Source organism: Pteronotus mesoamericanus, unplaced genomic scaffold (assembly GCF_021234165.1).
Source record: "Pteronotus mesoamericanus isolate MK-2021 breed Mesoamerican mustached bat unplaced genomic scaffold, CSHL_Meso_final contig_40, whole genome shotgun sequence".
Classification (NCBI taxonomy): Eukaryota; Metazoa; Chordata; class Mammalia; order Chiroptera; family Mormoopidae; genus Pteronotus; species Pteronotus mesoamericanus.
Window position 1 is genome coordinate 15,026,527 of NW_026555150.1, and position 25,239 is coordinate 15,051,765.

The 25,239-nt window shown below is 35.3% G+C and overlaps 1 pseudogene; it reads left to right on the forward strand.

The window, feature by feature from the left end:
- LOC129073348 (PABIR family member 1-like) overlaps window positions 1-25,008 on the forward strand; it is a 38,933-nt pseudogene extending 13,925 nt beyond the window's left edge.
- Window positions 25,009-25,239: the final 231 nt, after the last annotated feature.

Below are 25,239 nucleotides of genomic sequence, written 5' to 3' on the forward strand. Positions count from 1 at the left end.
ACATTGATAGGCTGCCTCTTGTATGCACCCCGATCAGGACAAAACTTGCAACCCAGTCATGGAATCGAACATGCTACCCTTCCCTTTGCGGGACAACACCCAGCGAACTGAGCCGCATCAGTCACAGTGCAGGTTAATTGTAACATGGAAAGACACTTGGAATGTATTATATTTTTTTGTTTCTAAAGTAAAAATTCAGTTTATTCATCTGTTTACAACATAGCACACAAGAGACAACGTGTTTCACATTATAGAATTCACTTCCAACTCTTCTGACTATTCATTTTTTTCTTTCTTTTTTATTGTTGTTCTATTACTGTTGTCCCAATTTTCCCTCATTGCTCTTCCCTGCCCTGCCCACTCCCCATTCATACAGTCAATATCCACCCTGTATCCATGTCCATGGGTCATTCATACATGTTCATTGATCCACTTATTTACTGATGGACACTTAGGCTGTTTCCAGCACTTGGTTATCGTAAGTTGTGCTGCTATGAACTGTGCGGTGCATAGGTTCTTTTGAATTGGTGTTTCAGGATTCTTAGGGTATAATCCCAGCAGTGGGATCGCTGGATCAAAAGGCAGTTCCATTTTTAAAGTACCTATCAATAAATGAGTGGATAAAAAAAACTATGGTACATTTACACAATGGAATACTATGCAGCAAAAGAAATAAGAGCTACCACCCTTCACGACAGCATAGATGGGACTGGAGAGTATTATGCTAAGCAAAATAAGCCAGAGGGAGAAAGACAAATACCATATGATCTCACCTATAAGTGGAACCTAATCAACAAAACAAACAAGCAAGAAAAATATAACCAGCAACATTGAAAGAAAAAAAACCAACAGTAAAAAGAGGGGAGGGGGGAGGGGATAACAGAGAAAAGAAGGGGAAAGGTCAAGTGAAGGAACATGTATAAAGGACCCATGGACAAAGCCAATGTGGGGAAGGATTGAGGGTAGGAGGTGAGGGTGAGTGGGGCAAGGGAAAGTGGTGGTGAAAAAATGGAAACAAATGTATTTAAACAATAAAAAAAAACTTGTAAGAAATTAAAATGTTTAAAAAATAAGACTTTCATAACTAATAGCTGTTTCCCTGGCCAGGTAGCTCAATTGGTTAAAACATCATCAGTGTCTTGCTATACCAAGGTTGTGGGTTCTATCACCTGTCAGGGCACATACAAGAATAAGCCAATGAGTACATAAATAAATGGAACAAGTCAATGTTTGTCTTTCTCTCCCCCCTTCTTCTCTCTCTCTAAAGTCAATAAATAAAAATTTTTTAAAACTGACATCTGTTCATTAAAAAAATTTTTTTTTTTCTTCAAAAAACTCCTACAGTTCAGAAATTCTAAGTGAGGTCACATGTGAATAACTTTTTAATTCCAGGATGGCTTCTCAAAAAAAAAAAAAAGACAAAACTAAAGAGTCCTATATTTTGGGGGGTTATTATCTATTTTAATAAATTGAAGTTTCCAGAGAGACTGCATACTCTTTTACCTTGAATAGAGCTTCATTCAGAGATCTGAAAAAAAAATGCTATGTATAAAAATTAATTTTAGGTTCATAATAAACATAGTTATGCTTTTTTGAAACCCTCAGATGACTAATTTTTTTTGTTACAAATAACATGGCCTTTTTGCTATTCTTTTTTGTTCATTTCTTAGTGATCTGAGTTCAAGGACACATTGTATCTTACTGGCTTATGTTTTGTGCAGGTGTATGCGTGAGTGCATGTGCATGCTCAAGTGTGTAGGTGTATATTAGCAAAAGCCTAATACAGAATTAAATATTTTAATTACTCAAGGATTAGCTACCAAACTCTAAAGATCAAATCACCACTCCACCCACTATAGGTGGTGAGATAGTTATGACCCAACTACAAGAAGACATTTTTTCTTTCTTTTTTTCCTCTTTTTCTATAAGCAGACTTTTGTTTGCTTGTAACTGTGATCTCATTTCATCTCACAACAAGGTAAGAAACTAAAGATGGGAGAAGTTTAGTAATTTACCCAATGTCCAAAGTTAGTGATAGTCAAAGCCAAGATTAACCCAAAATTACTGGATTCTTTTCTAGCTACCCTTTCCCTGCTTTGGCTGGACAAAAGCCAGAGTATCTTGTGACCCTAGTTTTTAGTACTCCAACACCTGTTTCCTTTCTCTGTCTCCCTCTCACACCATGTCTTCCCTGAGGGCTGGCTTATAATCCACTAGCAAGAAAATAGGATACAAAGACCACTTTACTTTTTAGGAGATAAAACATTCCTTTACGGTTTTTCTTTGTGAGTATGTAACTATTTAGAAATTTTTTATTTTATATTATTTTTTCCAATACCATTTATGCCTCCTATACCCTCTTCCACCTCCTTAGAAATTCTTAATGAAAGAACCTAGAAGGTAATGTGACCTCTGGTTTATCTGTGCAATTTGTTTCTTTCCTTCCCATAAATTAGACCAATATTTGAAAATTGATTACATTTTGCTATTTTATAGTGAAACTTGAAGTCAATATTAATTTAAGAGGTTAGTAATATAAATTGTAAAGCAATTTATTTCCATACTGACAGAATATATATTATAAACATTTAAACTGAAACACAAGTAGAAAATGAATGAAATGGAAAATAGAAGTAACATTAACTTTCAATCTGCATACTGATTGAATGGAAAATTAAGAATTACTTTCAGCAGTGTAGTGGTCTGATAGATATATAAAGTTGCATACTTCACATGCATTCTTTAATCATGACTTCTTTTTAACTATTGAATTTAACCTTTTTTGTAAAAAAATGTCTGGTTCAATTTCATTACATTTTGGACTTTCACTCTAATAACATTAATAAAGACATTTGTTTCATTTTATTTCATTTTTCAGTAAAATCGGGGAAGTAATAACAGCTACCTCATAGGATTACTGTGAGGATGAAAGGGATTAGTGTATGCACAGTGCCTGGCACACTATATTTAAAAAACTCAAAGATAAAAATAGAACCTCATGTGCTGAATCTCCAGCTTTAACTATTATCCACATTTTATTCATCATTTTTAATCTATCATCTTCTATTTGGGGGGAGGGAGGGGAATGCTTTTAATTTTTAATTGTTATTCAATTACTGTTGTCCCCATTTTCCCCCATTGCTCTCCCCCACCCTATCCATCCCCCCACTTCCACAGTCAATCCCCACCCAGCTATCCATGCCCATGGGTCCTTTATACATGTTCCTTAACTAGACCCTTCCCCCTCTCTCCCCCCATAATTCTGCTCACTCCTCCCCTCTGGTCTTGTCAGTCTATTCCCTGTTTACATGCCTCTGTTTCCATTTTGCTCATTTATTTTGTTGATTAGGTTCCTTTTATAGGTGAGATTATATGGTATTTGACTTTCACTTCTGAGCTTATTTCACTTAGCATAATACTCTCCAGTTTCATCCATGCGCTCACGAAGGGTAGGAGTTCCTTCTGTCTGCTGCCTGGTATTCCATTGTGTAAATGTACCACAGTTTTTTGATCCACTCATTTACTGATAAGCACTTAGGCTGTTTCCAGCACTTGGCTATTGTAAATTGTGCTGCTATGAACATTGCGATGCACAGGTTCTATTGAATTGGTATTTTAGGATTCTTAGGGTATAAAACCAGCAGTGGGATCAGTGGATCAAAATGCAGATTCATTTTTAGCTTTTTCAGGAAATTCCATACTGTTTTCCACAGTGGCTGCACCAGTCAGCATTCCCACCAACAGTGCATAGATTCCCTTTTCTCCACATCCTTACTATCACTTTTTGTTTGTTGATTTGTTAATGATGGCAATTATGACTGTTGTAAATTGGTATCTCACTGTGCTTTTAATTGGTATCCCTCTGATGGCTACTGGTGTTGAGCACCTTTTCATATGTCTCCGGGCCCTGTGTATGTCCTCCTTGGAGAAGTGTCTGTTCAGGCCCTTTGCCTATTTTTAAATTGGATTTTTTTGTCTTCCTGGTGTTAAGTCATACGAGTTCTTTATAGAGTTTGGAGATCAAACCCTTGTCAGAGATATCATCGGCAAATATGTTTTCCCATGTGGTTGTTTCCCTTTTCATTCCGTTGGTGTTTTCTTTAGCCATGAAGTGCGTTAATTTGATGTAGTACCATTTGTTTATTCTTTTCTTTATATCCTTTGCCCTAAGAGATATATCGGTGAAAATATTGCTTTGTGGGCTATCTGAACTTGTCCTGCCTGTGTTTCCTTCTAGGACTTTTATGGTGTTATGACTTATATTTAAGTTCTTTATTCATCTTGAGTTTATTTTATAGTGTTAAGTTCATGGTCTAGTTTCTTTCTTTCTTTCTTTCTTTCTTTCTTTCTTTCTTTCTTTCTTTCTTTCTTTCTTCCTTTCTTTCTTCCTTCCTTCCTTTCTTTCTTTCTTCCTTTCTTCCTTTCTTCCTTTCTTTCTTTCTTTCTTTCTTTCTTCCTTTCTTTCTTCCTTTCTTTCTTCTTTCCTTTCTTCCTTCCTTTCTTTCTTTCTTTCTTTCTTACTTCCTTCCTTCCTTCCTTCCTTCCTTTCTTTCTTTCTTCCTTTCTTCCTTTCTTCCTTCCTTTCTTTCTTTCTTACTTTCTTCCTTCCTTCCTTTCTTCCTTTCTTTCTTTCTTTCTTTCTTTCTTACTTTCTTCCTTTCTTTCTTCCTTCCTTCCTTTCTTTCTTTCTTACTTTCTTTTTCTTTCTTTCTTTCTTTCTTTCTTCCTTTCTTCCTTCCTTCCTTCCTTCCTTCCTTCCTTTCTTTCTTTCTTCCTTTCTTCCTTTCTTTCTTTCTTCCTTTCTTTCTTCCTTCCTTCCTTCCTTCCTTCCTTTCTTTCTTTCTTTCTTTCTTTCTTTCTTTCTTTCTTTCTTTCTTTCTTTCTTTCTTTCTTTCTTTCTTTCTTTCTTTCTTTTTCTTTCTTTCCGCATGTACCTATCCAGATCTCCCAACACCATTTATTGAAGAGGCTATTTTTACTCCATTTTATGCTCCTGCTCCCTTTATCAAATATTAATTGACCATAGAGACACGGGTTTATCTCTAGGCTCTCTGTTCTTTTCCACTGATCTATGTGTCTGTTCTTATGCCAGTACCAGACTGTTTTGATTACAGTGGCCTTGTAATACAGTTTGATGTCAGGCATTGTGATCCCTCCTACTTTTTTTGTCTCTCTCAAATTGCTGAGGCTATTTGGAGTCATTTTTCATTCCATATAAATTTTTGAAATATTTGTTCTGTATCTGTGAAATATGTCATTGGTATTTTAATAAGGATTGCATTGAATCTATAGACTGCTTTGGGTAGTATGGACATTTTGATGATGTTAATTTTTCCAATGCACGAACACGGTATATGCTTCCACTTATTTGTGTCTTAATTTCTTCAGCGTTCTGTAGTTTTCTGAGTACAGGTCTTTTCCCTCCTTTGGTTCAGTTTATTCCTAAGTACATTGTTATACCTGTTGTTATAGTAAATGAGATTTTTTCATTAACTTCTGTTTATGATATTTCATTGTTGGTGTACAAAAATTCCTTCAGCTTCACTTACTAGGTCAAGTAGTTTTTTGGTGGAGCCTATAGGGTTTTCTATGTACACTATCATGTCATCTGCAAACAATGACAGTTTTACTTCCTTCTTTCCAATTTGGATGCCTTTTATTTCTTTTTCTTCTCTGATCACCAAGGTAGCAATACTTATACCAGACAAAGTAGATTTCAAAACAAAAGCCATAAAAAGAGACAGAGAATGACACTTCATAATACTTAAGGGGAGAATCCATCAAGAAGATAAAACCATTGTAAACATATATGCAGGCAACACAGGAGCACCCAAATATGTAAAGAAAGTTTTTTTTTAAGGTAAGAATTCTTTCCTTTCTTAAAAAAGGGATTTTATCTATTTATTTTTAGACAGGGCAAGGAAGGGAGAGAGAGAAAGAAACATCATTGTGTGGTTGCCTCTCATATGCCCCTTACTGAGGACTTGGCCTGCAACCCAAGTGTGTGCCCTGAATGGGAATTGAACTGTCAACTCTTTGGTTCACAGGCCAGCACTCAATCCACTGAGGCACACCACCCAGGGCTGTAAGGAAAATCTTAAGAGATTATAAGAAAGATATAGACAGCCACATACTTATAGTAGGGTATTTTAACAACCCACTGTCAACAATGGACAGATCTTCCAAACAAAGAATAAACAAAGATACTGTGGCACTGAACAACATTCTAGATCAAATGGACTTAATTGATATGTACAGAACCTTTCAACCCAAAGAAGCAAAATGTACATTCTTTTCAAATGCACATGGAACATTTTCAAAGATAGACCACATGGCAGGACACAAAACAAGCCTCAACAAATTCAAGAAAACTGAAATCATATAAACGTTTTATCAGATTACAATGCCTTGAAACTATAAACCAACCTCAAGGAAAAAAAACTCAAAAACATTCAAATTTATGGAAACTGAATAACATGGTATTAAACAATGAATGGGTCAACAATGAGATCAAGGAAGAAATCAAAAAAGTTTCTGGATACAAATGAGAATGGACTCACAATAACCTAAAACCAATGGGACATGGCAAAAGCAATCCTGAGAGGGAAGTTTATAGCAGTACAGGCCTGTGTAAAAAAGATAGAAAAATTGCAAATAAAGAAGCTAACCCTACATCTATAAGAACTATAGGAACAACAATAAAGCTCTGAGTGAGTAGAAGGAAGGAAATAAGATCAGAGCAGAATGAAATGACAGAGACTAAAAGAACAAAAGATCAATAAATCCAGGAGCTGATTCTTTGAAAAGATAAACAAAATTGATGAGTTTTTAACCAGACTCATCAAGAAAATAAGAGGACCCAAATAAAGAAAATTGGAAATGAAAGAGGAGAAATTACAACTAATACCACAGAAATACAAAGGATTGTCAGAAGTTACTATGAATAACTATATACCAAGAAATTGACAACCTGGGAAAAATGGACACATTTCTAGAAACATATAATCTTCCAAAACTGAATCAGGAACAAGTAGAAAGTCTGAATAGACCGATAACAGCTAGTGACATTGAAGCAGCAATAAAAAAACTCCTGGCACACAACAGCCCTGGCCCAGACAACTTCACAAGAGAATTTTACAAAACATATAGGAAAGAGCTAACCCTGATCATTCTCTAACTCTTCCAAAAAATTCAAGAAGATGAGACTCCCAAACTAATTTTTTTTAGGCCAGTATTATCCTAATTCCAAAACCAGGTAAAGACACAACAAAGAAAGAAAACTACAGGCCAGTATCGCTGATGAACATAGATGCTAAAATCCTCAACAAAATATTGGCAAGCCAGATCCAGCAATACATTAAAAAGATCATCCACCATGATCAAGTGGGATTCATCCCAGGGATGCAAAGATGGTACAATATTTGGAAATCAATAAACGTAATACATCACATAAACAAAATGAAATACAAAAACCACATGATCATTGAATAGATGCTGAAAAAGCATTTGGCAAAATACAGAACCCATTTATGATAAAAAACACTTTTTTTTTTTACTCAGCAAAGTAAGATTGGAGTTAGCATACCTCAACATAATAAAGGCCATATATGAGAAACCTACAGCCAATATCATATATAACAGGCAAAAACAAAGGCTTTCCCCTTAGGGTCAGAAACAAGACAAGGGTGTCCACTTTCACCATTTCTATTCAACATAGTAATTGGAGGAGAGTGCTTTAAATTTAACCCCTTATATCTTTTTACCAGTAAGAACTCAGTATGAATTTCTGAGGACTTTTTTTCTTACATAATCACAGTGCCATCATTATATCCAACAAAATTAAGTCATTTCTTAAAGTCATCTAATAACTGGTTCATGTTAAACACTTTCTGATTCTCAAAAATGCCTTTTTAATGCTCTGCTGGTGTGGCTCAGTTGGTTGGAGCATCATTCTGTAACCCAAAGGTTGTGAGTTTGATTCCCGGTCAGGGAACATACCTAAGTTGCAGGTTCCATACCCAGTCCGGCACAGGTAAAATCCCCAGTCCAAGCACTAGGTAAGATCCCCAGTCCAAGCAATGATCCCAGTCTGTGCACATAGAGGAAGCAACTACCCAATGCTTCTCTTTCACATCAATGTTTCTCTCCCTCCCTCCCTCTCTAAAAGCAATGAAAAAAAAATGTCCTTGGATGAACATAAAAAAAAAAAAAACAACACCTTTTTTACTGATTCAGACATGTTACCACCATGATCTCTTAGGTCTGCTTTATTTAAAACAGGCTTCTGTACTATTTTTGTTTCATGCCACTTATTAATTGAAGAAACCAGGCCATTTGTCTTGTAGAATACCCACATTCTGATTCTGCTTCCATGTGGTATTACTTAATATGTTCTTTTATTCCAAGTATTTCCTATAAATTGATTTGATTAAATTCACTTTTATTTTTTAGTGAGCATACTGTCCCAAGTCAATATTAGGATTCTGGGTCAGCATTTAAGTGAATGTATGGTTAAGTTGTGTGTCTCCTATTAGGCAGCTAATGGGCCATTTTTTCTCAACTGTGATTGTTAGCTGTTTTCTAGGTATTAGCTTGAGAACATCAAGCTGGAATTTAATTTTCATCCTCCTTTTTTGAGATATAATTGATATATAACATTGTGTATGTGCAAGGTGTATAATATAGTGATTTGATATATGTATATACTGTTAAATGATTACCATGGAAGTTAATTTTCTAAACACATAGCAATTCCTAAATATCAGGAATTATACTTATCATATAATTTTCTTTTCCTAATAACAATTGAGCTAGTATTTCAAGAGGTTTGAAAGCACTCAGCTTTTAGCTCCCTATCTCCCAAAGCCCTAAACATAAATTACCACCATGCAGAAATATGTTTATATATTAGTTTGCTAAGGCTGCCATAACAAAGTACCACAAACTGGAGGGTTTAAAGAAAGGGAATTTATTTTCTCACAATTCTGGAGGCCAGAAGTCTGAAATGAAGGTGTTAGCAGGGTTGGTTCATTCTGAGGACCATGAGAAATGAATCTGTTCCTGGCTTCTCTCCTTAGTTTGTAGACTGCTGCCTTCATGTTCACATAGATCATGTTCACATAGTTTTCCCTGCATGCATGTCTGTCTCCAAATTTCTCCTTTTTATAAGGAAATCATCATAATAGATTAGGGCCTGCCCTAAGGACTTCATTCTAAGTTGATTACCTCTGCATATAACCTCTCTCCAAATAAAGTCACATTCTGCATCACTGAGGGTTAAGATTTCAACAGATAGGTTTTGCGGGGAACAATTTAACCCATAACAGTTTGCTCACAGTATATTGTTCTATAACTTTACATTTATCTCCTGACTTGTTATATAGGATATAAAATTATTGGCACCAAGAACTTGACTTTCTCTCTAGTGTCTTAAGTAAAATTAATATTCAAAATTATCTAATTATATATTGCTCTCTGTATTTCTAGCATCCCTTGTATTTATATCTTCACAAATGTGAACTTTAGCAACACATACAGTGGTGGGCAAGTAAGTTCACAGTTGTGAATACACTAAACAGTTTATTCTTGTATTATTATTTATCAATTATTGCATGATTTATTTGTATTACAACTATAAACCTACTTTTGCCCTCCCATGTATTACCATCTTCTTTTTGTCTTGCCTGGTTTGGATAAATTAAACTGGGTTTAGAAACATCAATGTTTCTCTCCCTCCATCCTTCTCTAAAAGCAATGAAAAAAATGTAAAGGACCTTTGTGAGATACGGCCATTTAAAACAGATTTTATCAGTTGGAGTACGGGGCATGATAGGGACAATTTATATATCATCTGTTACAGAAGGTGAGTTTTTTCTTCTGCTGTCCAGGTTTCATAATTAGTCCATCTTATGGACTTTGCCACCATTTTCTAGTCTAGTAAAGCAATGGCATTAGAGTTCTGTTATATGTTTTTGAGTTTTCCTTGGAACCTACTAAGTACCTAATCTCTTTTATGAAGAGAAGTTCTTTAAGGGAATAATCTAACCTGTTTTAAAATAATTCTAACTTGATCTTAATTTATAGATTGCTTCATTCTCTCAACAAATATTTATTGAGAACTCAGCTGACTTACTGTTTCCATTTTTACCTTGGATACTAAAAAGTTGAAAGCTAAGATTTGTCCTCTAGTTTTGCAACTCTCCTTAACCTAGGTTTTTGGCTCTTTGCCCTTGACAATTATATGTCTCTTGATCTTTTATCCTTATTTAAATAATCTTATTTCATTATAAGCCATCTCAAAGGCATTTTGGAAATAAGCAAGATATAAATGATAAGAGTCAACACACTTTTACTAACAACCCACAAAATAGCTGACGTTAACTAATCTTCCAACTTTCAATTGGAGGAATAACAAGCAAAATTCTGTCCTAGTTCTGGGAAAACTTGTCCTTTACTTGTTGACTGAGTAAATTACAAACTACCTTGAGTTTCTCACTAGAGGAAAACATCTACATAAATATTGAATGGAAGAACTATACTAACAATTACATTTTGCTGAAAAGACTATTATTCCATTGTTTGAAAAGACTGATTGGAGGTTCCTCAAAAAATTAAAAATAGAGCTACCATATGACCCAGCAAGCCCTCTTGTGGGTATCTACCCCCAAATTTTAAAACACTTATTCATAAAGCTATCTTTACTCCTGTGTTCATTGGAGCATTATTCACAATAGCCAAGACATAAAACAACCCAAGTGCCCTTTGACAGATGATTATATTAAGAAGATATGGTACATATATACAGTGAAATACTATTCAGCCATAAAAGTGATGAAATATTGTCATTTGCACAACACAGATGGATCTTAATATCATTCTAAGTAAAATGTCAGATGGAAAAGGACAAGGACCGTATGATTTTACTCATGTAGGATATAAAACAGAAAGCAACAACAAACACACAAAACAAACGAGCATATGAACTCATAGACACAGACAACAGTATGTTAATTACTAGAGGGGAAGGGGGTGGGGAGAGGGTTAAGAGGGTAAAGAAGGTCAAATATATGGTGCCAGAAATAGACAAGACTTTGGGAGGTGAGCACACTATGCAATACACAGATGTTGTATTAAAGAATTGTACACCTGAAATTTATATCAATATAATGTTATTAACTAATGTTACCCCAATAAATTTATTTTTTTAAAAAAGAGATTAATTTCTTGAACAATTTTCCTGATTTCCCTCATTTTCTCTCATTTCCCTCATTGTAATGGCATCAAAATAACCACAGTCACACAGCTTTAAGATTCAAAGCTCTAGGCTCATCTTCACTTCTTCCTTATTTTTCTACCATATCTAATTAGGCATCTAATCCTATTAATTCTTCCTTGACAACATCTTCTCTGTTCCTACTGCTACTTCCTTATGTCCCTTGGGTCCAGATTACTCTAATAATCTTCTAACAGATTTCCTATCTCTGCCAGTTTAATCTGACTTCCATAACAAACATCAAAATAACTTTTCTAAAATACCATTTTCAACTCTCTCTCCTGTGCAAAAAGTTACAATGACTTCCAATAATCTATTGAATAAGAATAAGAATAACTAGCTCATGTTGAGCACTTACTGTATTTTGCTGTGTAATGCGCTCCTGTGTATAATGTGCACTCACGTTTTTGGCCCAAACTTTCAGGAAAAGAATCTTTCATATTAATTTTTTAATTCAATTTTTGTTTATTTATATTTGGAAACAAAACTGATTATTGTATTCCAGCATATTGTTTTGCATACAGATATCAGTATTTGCATATCAATATTGCTTTCTAGAGTTACATTTTTAACACATAGGCATAAATAAAATAATTAAAAACATTTATATAGATATGGAATTAGTACTACCCATGTTTACTGAGTATCCTTACTTTTCCCCAAAAAAACTTAGTCAAAAAGTGTGTATTATACACAGCAAAACATGGTACATAGGTTACCAGGCACTACAATGAGAACTCTGCACCCACCTCCTTGTCCTGTATTACCATAATCTTCATATGGATGAGGAAACCTAGGCTCAGGTTAAATCACTTGCCTAAGGTTGCACAGGTAGTGAGTTATAGAACTGAGATTTGACTCAGTTCAGTTTGGCTGCAGAACCTGTATTTATTTATTTCCTTCCTTTCATCTTCACCTGACTACATTTTTATATTTTACACAGAGAGAGAAAGGGAGAAAGAGAGAAACATTGATGTGAGAAAGAAACATCCTTTGATTGTCTTCTTGTAAGTGCCCCAACCAGGAATCGAACCTGAAACTTGAGTATGTGCCCTGACCAGGAATCAAACCCATGATCTTTTGGTCAATGGGACAACATTCCAACCAACTGAGCTGCACCAGCCAGGACCAAAGCCTGTGTTTATAACTGTGCTATTCTGCCCATACTCTTTTAAGTTCATACTCTTCAATTATTTAAGATGCTATAAATCTGTCCCTGTTTTACCTCTCCAGTTCTATCTCTCATTACTTTGTAGCACAAATTCTGTTTCAGTCAAGCTAGTCACTACCCTCATACCTGTCATATTCTTTCTCTCCTATAAACTTGTTCATATGGTTCCTTCTGATTGTAATACCCCCTTCATCCTTTAGTTGTCCAGATTTTAAACATCTTTCAAGATCTAGGTAAAATATATGCCACACAATGCACAGCATTCTTCTATTGCAGACTACCCACAACATTTATTGTCTACACTGTAGGCAATAATATATAAACTCTTTTGATCACATAATACATCAGTAAAAAAAAATTTTAGAGCATATGCTTCCAATATAGGTGTACTGTGCTTACATTATGAACATATAATACTATGCTAGTACATACTGTAAATCATAGAATATATGCAAAATAGAAATATAAAAAATCTGCAAATCTAATGTCAGTAACCCTTCATTTCTTACTGTCTTAGATTTTTTTAATGCAAAACATGAATTTCTATTTTTTCTTTTTTCTCCTCAGTGGATCACTTTGTACACCTCTTGGGCTATGATCATGCTTATTTTAGAGAAAACCAACCTAATGTACATAAAGCTTGTCTCCAAAATATGATTCTAGGTCTCTTTAAAGAAGGCTTATCTGGAGAGGACTTCAAGGTGGCGGAGGAATGAGTGGAAGAAATCACACTGACCTCCTCCCAGAACCAGTCTGGAATTAAAACTAAACTGTGGAGAATTCACCTGGAAACAGCTGAACAATAGCGAGAGAGGAGCCTTGTAACCTCGGACAGACAGTATCAGCTTTCGCACAACCTAACTGTTAAGGAGTGCAGTAGATACTCGAGAAGTGGGGCTGGGCTCCCACAGGCAGCAGTGCCACAGGGATATTTAAAGAGCCAGTTGGATCCCCCTGAGAAGAGTGGGGTATGAACCATAGGCAGGGATCTCCAGCCTACAGCACCAGAGCCCAAAAAGTACACAGACAACAGCTAGCTGTGAAAACCAGCAGGGTTGCTCTCTGTGAGACACAGGAGGATGGAGCCTCAAAGAGCCATTTGAAGGGCCAGCACATAAATTTGTATTGGCAGCCACTTACCCTGGGCTCTGGCAAAGGCAGGGACAGAGTGGGCCAGACACCCCTGAGTAGAGACTGGGGAAGGAGGCTTTGGGGAGAGAACTGGGAGAGTAGCCGGCGGGGTCTCAGTGCTGAGTCCTCCTATATATGACAGCATCCATCTAGCTCAGAAAGACCACTCCCCTGAGCAACAACAGCATGAGAGGACACAGTACCCCCTCCAGCACAAGGCTCTGTCGAAGTGGCAGTGGCATGCAAGCCCGACTACTGAGTGCAGAGCGGCAGTCACACATAGTAGATCCCTGGCTTAACGGGGCACAGAGTGGTCTAGAGATGATTGAGGAGAGTCTGGAGATAGAGGCTTTGGAGAGAGAACTGAGAGAGTAGCTGGTGGGAACCCAGTGCTGACTCCTCCCCCATATGGCTGTAGCCATCTTGCTCAGGCAGACCACCACCCTGAACAGGAGCAGGCTGAGAGAACACAATAACTATGCACACAGGAGGGGCTCTGCCCCACCTCGTGGTGCCTAAGCCTGACTTCTGAGAGCAGAGTGACTAGATTAACAACAGAAGGAGAGAGCCACAGACAATATATTCCTGAAAGTCTTGAAAAGACTGCCTAAGGTCAGATGGGGCCAACAACTGACATCATCAGAGGTGGATACAGGGGAAAAAAAACAGCAGGATCCTATGAGAGAAGTTCATACTGCAAAGTCAGGAAATCAAGACAGATCAATTTAGGAAGCAGAAGCAAAAAAGAGTCTCACATATAATGGGAAGACAAAGAAACACCCCTCCCCCAATGGCGAAAGGAGGAATCCCCAGAAAGAGAACTAAATGAAATAGAGGCAAGTAAACTTTCAGATACTGATTTTAAAACAATGGTTCTAGAGAAGCTCAGTGAGTTCAGTGAGCTCAAAGAGAATCACCAAGAACTATAGGGAAACTATGAGGAACTTACTGCAAACTATACCAGCATGAAAAAGACATAGAAATATCAATAAGAAGCAAGAAGAAATAAAGAATACAATTTCTGAATTAAAGAAACAGTAGAAGGAATCTAAAGCAAGCTACATGAAAAGCAGAAGATTGAATCAGTGAACTGGAGTTCAAGGTAGAAAAAAGCTCCAAGAAAGAGGGAAAAAAATTTAAAAAGACTCAAAAAGAGTGAAAAGTGTTTAGGGAAATGCAGTACAACTTTAAATGTAATATATCCGTATAATAGGGATACCAGAAGGGAAGAAGAGTAGCAAGGCCCAAAGAACCTGTTTGAAAAAGTAATGGTGGAAAACTTCCCTAACTGGAGGAGAGAAAAAGTCACACAAGTCCAGGAAGCACAGAGTGTCCCATTCAAGAAGAACCCACTGAGGCCTACTCCAAGACACATCATCATTAAAATGGAAAATATCAAAGACAAACAGAATCCTAAAGGTAGCAAGGGAGAAACAGGTGGCAACATATAAGGGAGACCTGGTACAGCTATAGCAGCTGCTATCTCAACAGAAACACTGCAAGCCAGAAGGAAATGGAAATAAATATTCCAAGGAATGAAAAGAAAAGGCCTGCAACCAAGACTGCTCTACCCAGCAAGGTTCTCAATAAAAATGGAAGGTGAAATAAGGAGTTTCCCAGACAAAAGAAGGCTAAAGGAATATACCTCCACCAAACCAACACTGCAAGATATGCTAAAGAGACTGCTTTAAGAAGATGAAGAAAAAGAGTAAGAAAGAGAGGAACACAGGTACAAAGGGAAAAAATGATAAGTACCTATCAATAATAACTTTAAATATAACTGGATTAAATGCTGCAATCAAAAGACATAGGATAGTTGAATTGATAAGATAAAATGATCCACACATACACTGAACACAGGAGACCCACCTCAGAACAAAGGACCTACACAGACTGAAAGTAAAGGGATGGATCAAAATATTCCAAGCAAATTGACAAGAAAAAACCCAGAGTAGCAATACTTATATCAGAGAAAATAGATTTCAAAACAAAGGCCATAAAGAGAGGTGCAGAAGGACACTTCATAATACTCAAAGGAAGAATCCATCAAGAAGACATAAACATTGTAAACCTATATGTACCCAACATAGGAACACCCAAATATATAAGGAAAATCTTGGAGGGCTTCAAGGAAGATACAAACAGCAACACACTGATAATAGGGTATTTGAACATCCCACAGTCTACAATGGATAGCGCTTCCAAACAAAACATCAACGAGGATATTGTGGAACTGAAGGACACATTAGATCAAGTGGACTTAACAAACATAAAGAATCTTTCATCCCAAAGAAGCAAAGTATACATTTTTTTCAAATGCACATGGAAAATTTTCAAAGAGAGGCTACATGGCAGGACACAAAACCAGCCTGAACAAATTCAGGAAAATTGAAATCATAACAAGCATTTTTTTTTTTTTTTGGACAACAAGAGCTTGAAACTAGAAATCAACCGCAAAGAAAAAACTCAAAACCATTCAAATTCATGGAGACTGAATAGCTTGCTATAAAACAATGAATAGGTCAATAATGAGATCAAAGAAGAAATCAAAAGTTTCTGGACACAAATGAAAATGAACACACAACAGTCCAAAACCTATGGGACACAGTGAAGGCAGTCCTGAGTGGGAAGTTCATAGTCATACAGAACTACCTAAAAAAGATAGAAACATTTCAAATAAACAACCTAACCCTCCAGCTTCAAGAAGTGGAGAAACAACAACAAACAAAGCGCAGAGCAAATAGAAGAAAGGAAATAATCATTTTCAGAGCAGAATTGAATGGCATAGAGACTAAAAGAACAATTCAAAGGATCAACAAATCCAGGAGCTTTCAAAAGAAAGAAATTCAACAAATCTTTAAGCAGGCTCATCTGGAAAAAAAAAAAAGGTAGAGGACACAAATAAATAATATCAGAAACAAAAGAGGAGAAATAATAACTGATACCACAGAATACAAAGGATTGTAAGAAATTACTATGAACAATTATATGCCAAGAAATTTGAAAGCCTCGATGAGTTGGACAAATTTCCAGAAAAATATAATCTTCCAACACTAAATGAAGAATAAGCAGAAAGTCTGAACAGACTGATAACAGCTGGTGAAATTGGAACAGTAATCAAACTCCCAGCACACAAAAGCCCTGGACCAGATGGTTTCACTGGAGAATTTTACAAAACATTTAAGGAATACCTAACACCTGTCCTCAGACTATTCCACAAAATTCAAGAAGATGGAAGACTCCTAAACTCTTTTTATGAGGCCAGTGTCATCCTAATCCCAAAACCAGATAAAGAAACAACCAAGAAAGAAAGCTACAGGCCAATATCATTGATGAACATAGATGCTAAAATCCTCAACAAAATATCAGCAATCCGCATCCAGCAATACATTAAAAAGACCATCCACCATGATCAAGTGGGATTCATCCCAGGGATGCAATGATGGTTCATTACTTGCAAATCAATAAATATGATAAAGCACATAAACAAAAGGAAAGACAAAAACCACGTGATCATATCAATAGACGCGGAAAAAGCATTTGATACGGTACAGCACCCATTTATGATAAAAATACTCAGTGATGTGGGAATAAAGGGGGCATAACTCAACATAATAAAGACCATATATGAAAACCCTACAGCCAATATCATACTCAATGGGCAAAAACTAAAAGTTTTCCCACTAAGATCGGGAACACGACAAGGATGTCCGCTTTCACCACTTCTATTCAACATACTATTGGAAGTCCTAGCCACAGTGATCAAATAAATAACAAAGAAAAAAAATAAAAGGCATCCAAATTGGAAAGGAGGAAGTAAAACTATCATTGTTTGCAGATGACATGATAGTGTACATAGACCCCATAGACTCTACCAAAAAACTCCTCAACCTAATAAATAAATTTGGCGAAACAGCAGGATACAAAGTCAATATTCAGAAATCAAAGGCATGTTTGTACACCAACAATGAAATATCAGAATCAGAAATCAGGGGAAAATTCCCATTTGCTATAGCAACAAGAAAAATAAAGTACCTAGGAATAAACCAAGGAGGTAAAAGATCTTTACACAGAAAACTAAACAGTGAAGAAAGAATTTAAGGAAAACAAATAAATGGAAGCATATACCATGTTCATGGATTGGAAAAGTTAACATCATCAAAATGTCCATACTACCCAAAGCAATTTATAGATTCAGTGCAATTCCTATTAAAATATCAATGATGTATTTCACAGACTTAGAGCAAACATTCAAAAAATGTATATGGAACCATAAATGACAGCAAATAGCTGCAGCAATTTTGAGGAAGAAGAACAAAGTAAGAGGGATCACAGTATGGGCCATAAAACTATATTACAAGGCCACTGTAATCAAAACAGTCTGGTACTGGCATAAGAACAGACACAAAGATCAATGGAACAGAACAGAGAGCCCAGAAATAAACCCATGTCTCTATGGTCAATTAATATTTGACCAAGGGGGCAGGAGCATAAAATGGAGTAAAAATCACCTCTTCAAAAAATAGTGTTCGGAGAGATGGACAGCTACACTGAAAAAATTGAAGTTCAATCACCAACTGACACCATACACAAAAACAAACTCAAGGTGGATAAAGACAAATATAAGTCATGAAATCATAAAAGTGCTAGAGGAGAACATAGTCAGGAAATTCTCAGACATCCCACACAGCAATATTTTCACCAATATGTCCCCTAAAGCAAGGGACATAAAGGAAAAAATAAACAAATGGGACTTAATCAAAATAAGAAGCTTTTGCATGGCTAAAGAAAACATCTGCAAAATGAAAAGGGAACCAACCGTATGGGAAAATATATTTTCCAATGATACCTCGGACAGGGCTTTGATCTCAAAATATGTAAAGAACTCACATGTCTCCACTCCATGAAGACAAACAGTCCAATTAAAAAATGGGCAAAGGACCTGAACAGACACTTCTCCAAGGAGGACATAGACAGGGCCCAGAGACATATGAAAGGAAGCTGATCATCACTAGCCATCAAAGAAATGCAAATTAAAACCACAATGAGATACCACTTCACACAGGTCAGAATGGACATCATAAATAAATGAACAAACAACAGGTGCTGGTGAGGATGTGGAGAAAAGGGAACCCTAGTGCACTGTTGGTGGGAATGCAGACTGGCACAGCCACTGTGGAAAACATTTGGAATTTCCTCAAAAAGCTAAAAATGGAGCTGCTTTTTGACCCAATGATTCCACTGTTGGGATTATACACTAAAGAATCCCAGAACACCAACTGAAAAGCACCTCTGTACCCCAATGTTCATAGCAGCACATTTTACAATAGTCAAATGCTGGAAGCAACCTAAGTGTCCATCAGTAAATGAATGGATCAAAAAACTATGGTACATTTACACAATGGAATACTACGCAGCAGGAAGAAAGAGCAAGCTACTACCCTTCATGACAGCATGGATGGAACTGGAGATCATTATGGTAAATGAAATAAGCCAGGGGGTAAAAGACAAATACCAATGTGATCTCACCTATAAGTGTGACCTAATCAACAAAATGGACCTGGAAGGAAAATATAACCAGCAACATTGAAAGTAAAAAGAAACTGACAGTGGCGTGAGGGAAGGAGGGAGGAGGGTAATGGGGAAATGATGGGGAAGGGTCAAATCAAGAAACATGTATGAAGGACCCAGAAACAAATCCAAAGTGGGGAAGGATTGAGGGAGAGAGGTGGAGGTGGGTGGGGCAGTGGAAAGTGGTGGTGGGAAAGTGGAGACAAATATATTTGAACAATAAAAAAATAAATAAAAAGAAGGCTCATCTGTTTATTTCATGTTCCTCATAATACTTAGCACCATATTTGCTCAGCACTTCCCTAGGTACTTTGTTAGGTGTGAAATATCCTTTTGAGAATTCCAGGATGAATTTGGTCTGTGCGTTTTTTATTAATCATTTTAACCATGAGTACAATTCAATAGCAGTAAGTGCTTTCGGAATGTTAACCATCATCACTTTGTATTTCCAAAACTTTTTTTATCATGTTAAACAGAAACTGTACCCGTTCAGAAATAACTTCCCATTTTACCCCATCTCCTGTAACCTCTATTCTACTTTCTACCTTTATGAATTTGACTATTCTAGGTAACTCACATAAATGGAATCATACAATATATTTTTTTCTTCTGTGTTTGGCTTATTTCAGTTAGCAAAATGTTCTCAAGACTAATCCATGTTGTAGTATGTGTCAGAACTTATTGTTTTTATGGCTGGATAATATTCCATTATATGTATATATGACATTTTTATCCATTCATCTGATGATAGATATTTGTTTTTTTCCACCTTTGGCTATTGTGAATATTGCTATTATGAACATTGGTACACAAGTATCTGTCTGAATCCCTGCTTTCAATTTTTGCAGGTATATACCAAGGAGTGAGGTTGCTGAATCATAAGGTAATTCATTGTTTAAGTTTTTGAGAAATTGCCAAATTGTTTCCCACAGTGTCTGCACCAACAATTATATCCTACCATACATTAATGTATGAGGGTTCCAATTTCTCCACATTCTTGACAACACTTGTTATTTTCCATATTTTAAAATAGCTATCTGAATGAGTGTGAAGTGGTAGCTCATTTTGGTTTTGATTTGCATTTCCCTAATGACAAATGGTACTCGGAATCTTTTCATGTGCCTATTGATCATTTCTATATCTTCTTTGGAGAAACAATTATTCAAGTCCTTCACCCATATTTAATTAACTTTGTTTTGTTGTTGTTGTTGTTTAGTTGTAGGAGTTTTTTAAAATATATTCTGGCAATTAATCCCTTATCGGACTTATGATTTGCTTGCATCTACAATTCTGTGATTCTCTTTTTACTCTCCTGACAGTGTCTTTTGATCCACAAAAGATTTAAATTTTTATGAAGTCTAATTTATCTATTTATTTTTCTTTAGTTATCTCTGCTTTGGTATCATATCCAAGAAATCATTACCACATCCAATATCATGAAGCTTCTGCCCTTATAAGAGTTTTATAGTTTTAGATCTTTAGGTCTTTAATTTACTTTTAGTTAATTTTTGTATGTGGTATAAGGAAAGGGTTCAACTTGATTATGCATGTGGATGCTGAGTTTTCCAAACGCCATTTGTTGAAAAGATCATCTGTTCCCCATCGAATAGTTCGGCACCCTTGTCTAAAATCAATAGACCTTATGTGTGAGGGTTTATTTCTATCTATTCCATTCATCTATGTGTGTCCTTATGCCAGTCCCACACTTTTTGGTCACTGTAGCTTTGTAGTAAGTTTTGAAATCAAGAAGTGTGAGCCTTCCAAGTTTCTTATTCTTTTTTTAAATAATTGTTTTGACTATTTGGGGCCCCTTGAGATTCCATGTGAATTTTAGAATGGATTTTTCCTGCCATTCATTTTGATAATGGGTTGCATTGCATCTGTAGATCACTTTTGGTAGTATTGCCATTTTAACAATATTAAGTCTTCCAATTCACAAACATAAGATATCTTTCCATATGTGGGCTAATTTTTAAAATAACTGAAAAATGGTATTTGCATATTATACAAAGTCAGAAAATATGTTAAAGTACAAAGAAGAACAAATTATTCCCAAACCTTATTACCCATTGATAAATATTAACTTTTTCGTGAACATTCTTCTGAACACCTCTTCTTTAAAGTTTTGCATAAATAGCACCTATTTTTCTTACTGCATATGTAAGATATTTTTCAATGCAATGGCTAGATTTAAATCATGTCTGTATCATAATTTACTTAAGTACACCCATACTGATAGACATTTAATATGTTTTATTCTCTGAGTAATATATTAATATAGTATAACAATGTTTGATGTTTTCTCTTTTGAATAAAGATACAAAGATTTTCTTCTAATCAATCAGTTTTTTCATATCTGATGTACTGTAATGCACAAGTAATAGATCTTTAGTATCTAGCCATAGAAGCAACAATGAAAAGTAGAGAACCAGACACTTCTATAGCCCAGTGAATAATAATAAAGGTGCAGCCAAATGAAATCACCTTGTAAAACCATAGGAACTTCATTCAGTTTATTCTCATGTTCATGCTTTCAGGAAGAAAGCATAGACTTAATAAATAAAGAAGCAATGAATAAATGGTAAGTAGTGTACTTTAAATTACTATTCTGATAATTTGTAATTCAGTTACATATGTTCTTTTGGATAAGCAAACTTCAGTACTGATCTTTTTCTTTTGTAGGCAGGTACAAACTACAATATAGACATATCGACCTTGGGAAGAAACTTTGAATTTGGTATGATATTAACACGTCAATTTTGTAGAAAATTTTTACTGATTTCAGTGTTAGTGCTACCTAGTTTTGCTGTAGTTTCTGGAAAAGTAAGTTTTCACTGGAAACTAAAATTATCTATGCTGCATAAATAATTTTTTATTGCTCTTAAGAAACAGTTTATGATTTACCCATACAAATAACATTGTTTGAAAGTGGGGTTCAAACTAAATAGTTGTCTGATATAAAACCATCATTGTGGTGGACCAGTTTTCTCTCTATCCTGGGGGATAAAAAAAGTTCAGTTGTGCTGGTTAAATTGCTTATACGACAAAACAATAAGTGATTTCACTATCTTCTACATAATTTAGTAACTATACATTAGAGTTTTAAACCATAGACATTGGATTTACTGAGAAAATAACTGCACTTTATGCATGTAAAATATATACTCCCACTAATACTTTAACATACAACTTTAATTTAAACATTTTTGGAATTTCATTATATCCCTTGCTAACATTTGTTAATATCTCTGTATACATTATGAATACTTAGTTGTTGTAGTTGAATGGCATTTAAGATTAATTTCCAGAGACATATCAGATTATAACAAAACAACAGTTAAGCTGAAATTTAAGTAGAGGAGATTCTGATCAGATGTCAATTTCCAGATATGAGAATTATTAAATAAGGAAATAAAGCAGCTGCAGAAGTATGACATTTTATTTGTCTTTGAGCCCTGAGTGCCTTACATGGGCATCTATTCCTGATTCAGTAGTTCTGAATAATGAGAAGATAACCTCTGAAGCTTGTGGCTTTTCATGTTTTAGTACAAATACAGTTTATAGATGCTTTGATTTCACTTATTTGATGCAATTCTGATTACTTTAGGTGTTCTGTGAATGAATCTGTGAATGAGGAAAGGAACATATAACTTTATTTGTGTCTTGAAAAAGAAAGAACACATTTTAAAATACTGAATTATATAATGATAACTTTGTCTACATAAAATCTATAAACATTTTTATAGCTGTAGGTTTTTTTGCTGTCCCATTTGTATCTTAGTTCTAACCAAATCTTTTTTGCTCCTTTGTAGACATAGTATTATAGTTTTCAATAGCAAAATGTAGGTCACACCCAAAGAGAAAAAAATTAAATTTAGGATTTGTGTGTATAGTAGGTACTACTCAATACTGAGTACTCACATTCTAGGTCTGAATAGGTGGCTTTAGTGTTTTATTATTCAAATATATTCTACCCTAGAAATTACAAACTTGAACATCAGTTTTTCTCTTATCCAGACATGGTTATTACATGAATTTTTAACATTACACAGATGTCAACATTTACTTCAAGGTCAAGTTTACAGCAGAGCCATTTTTTGAGGGCAGGTGTTTCTCCTTAATCTTTAAAACTATATTTAAAAGTTACCATCAGTAAATGAGTAGAGTAAAAAACTGTGGTACATTTATACAATGGAATACTATGCAGCAGGAAGAAAGGAGGAGCTCCTACCCTTCACAACAGTATGGATGGACCTGGAGAGCATTATGCTAAGTGAAATAAGCCAGGAGCTGAAAGACAAGTACCGTATGATCTCACCTAATCAACAAAACAAACAAGCAAGTGAAATAGAACCAGAGACATGGAAATAAAGAACAAAATGACAGTGACCAGAAGAGGGGGGAGGGGGATACGGGGGAAAGAACGGGGAGGGTTGTTAAGAAACATGTATAAAGGACCCATGGACAAAGACAACGGCGGTGGGGAGGATTGAATGTGGGAGATGGGGGTAGGTAGGGCAGCGGAGAGTAATGGGGGGAAAATGGGGACAACTATAATTGAACAATAAAAAAATTTAAATATATATATTTATTTTGTTCATTGTATGCTATAAAAAATCGATCTATTTATATTTAGCTTATTGTGCATTTTTAGTAAAATAAAGATAGCAGTTACCTAAAGGATTAAAATATGAATGAAATTAAATTATGATAGAGTCGTACTACATAGCTATATAAAGGCATGCTGTAGAATTTAGTGAATAATATAAAATTATAATCATTAAAAATAAGTAGATTGCATATTGGTATTATATATATAGACAAATCCAGTTTTGGTTTTAAAACAATTATATATACATGCACATATTCAGAAATTACTGAAAAGTGGTCATCTCTCAATAATGGCAATGTAAAAATTTTTTTCCATTGTGCTTTTCTGTATTTTATAAATTAATTGCCATGAACAAGTTTTACATTTTCAATAAAAAAATAAACATTTTAGATGAGACATATATACTTTGATCTGCTTTTTTGTCACATGTGTAATGGTATTTGAAGATCAGCCAAAGAGATTTTTCCAAGACACAACCAGTGTGTTTTCTTGTGATTCTATGCAACTGTCTGATATGAATATGTGGTGAGTCTTAATATGAGGTTTTAAACATTTATTCACCATTTTTTTCACTTAGTTTTTTTAGCCTACTTTGGCTATTTTATATATTCAGAAATATGGTATATTACTAAATATTTTTAGAGGTTATAAAGCTAATACCCCAAATGGATGCTATTTTAAGGAGAACTTTAGTTCTCCTCCCTAGCATTCATGTGTGACATTAATATATGGTGGACACATTTTTAGAAGTGGGATTTGACATTAGATTAAGAAGTATTAGAGAAATACATAAAAATGCAAGCTTGGAAAAAATCACATTCTGCCTATCTTTTCTACCTTGGATTTTTTGTGCCTTGTTAGGCTGAGCATATTATTGAAGAGTGTGCTAAGAAAGCATGTTTTAATCATGAAAATGGTAAATGCAGTGAATGGATTTTCATTTATTGTTGCCGTTGGTTTGTTTTACTGCTCTTGTGAAACTGCTGTTGTTAAGTAGTGCCAGTTCTTTTATTCATATACCTTGCATTCACTTGTAAACAAAGCAGAGTGCACAGAGATCTCTTGAATTCTGTTATCAATAAGTGACATTTTCTTCTCCTAGTCTATCTGTTCGTATGCTCTTGATGGAGACAACAGCAATATAGGATCTCCTGGTAATTCACCAGCTAAAATCAGTACTGTCACAAACACTCTTATGTTGCCTTCTGATTCTGGTTCTCCATTTATTATAGTAGATGAACCTTCAACTAAGTGATTCACCCATCCCAAGACTTTGTCACCATTGGATAAACACACATGGGCACTCTTTGGTTCATGTATTCCGTCTCTCCCTTCTCTTTCTCTCTGTCTCTCTCTGTCTCTCTCTCTCTCTCTCTCTCTCACACACACACACACACACACACACAAATTGGAGCAATAACAGAAGTGTATGGTATAATTTAGACTATTTCCTATTTATCTTTCTCCCTAAGAGTCTATTTA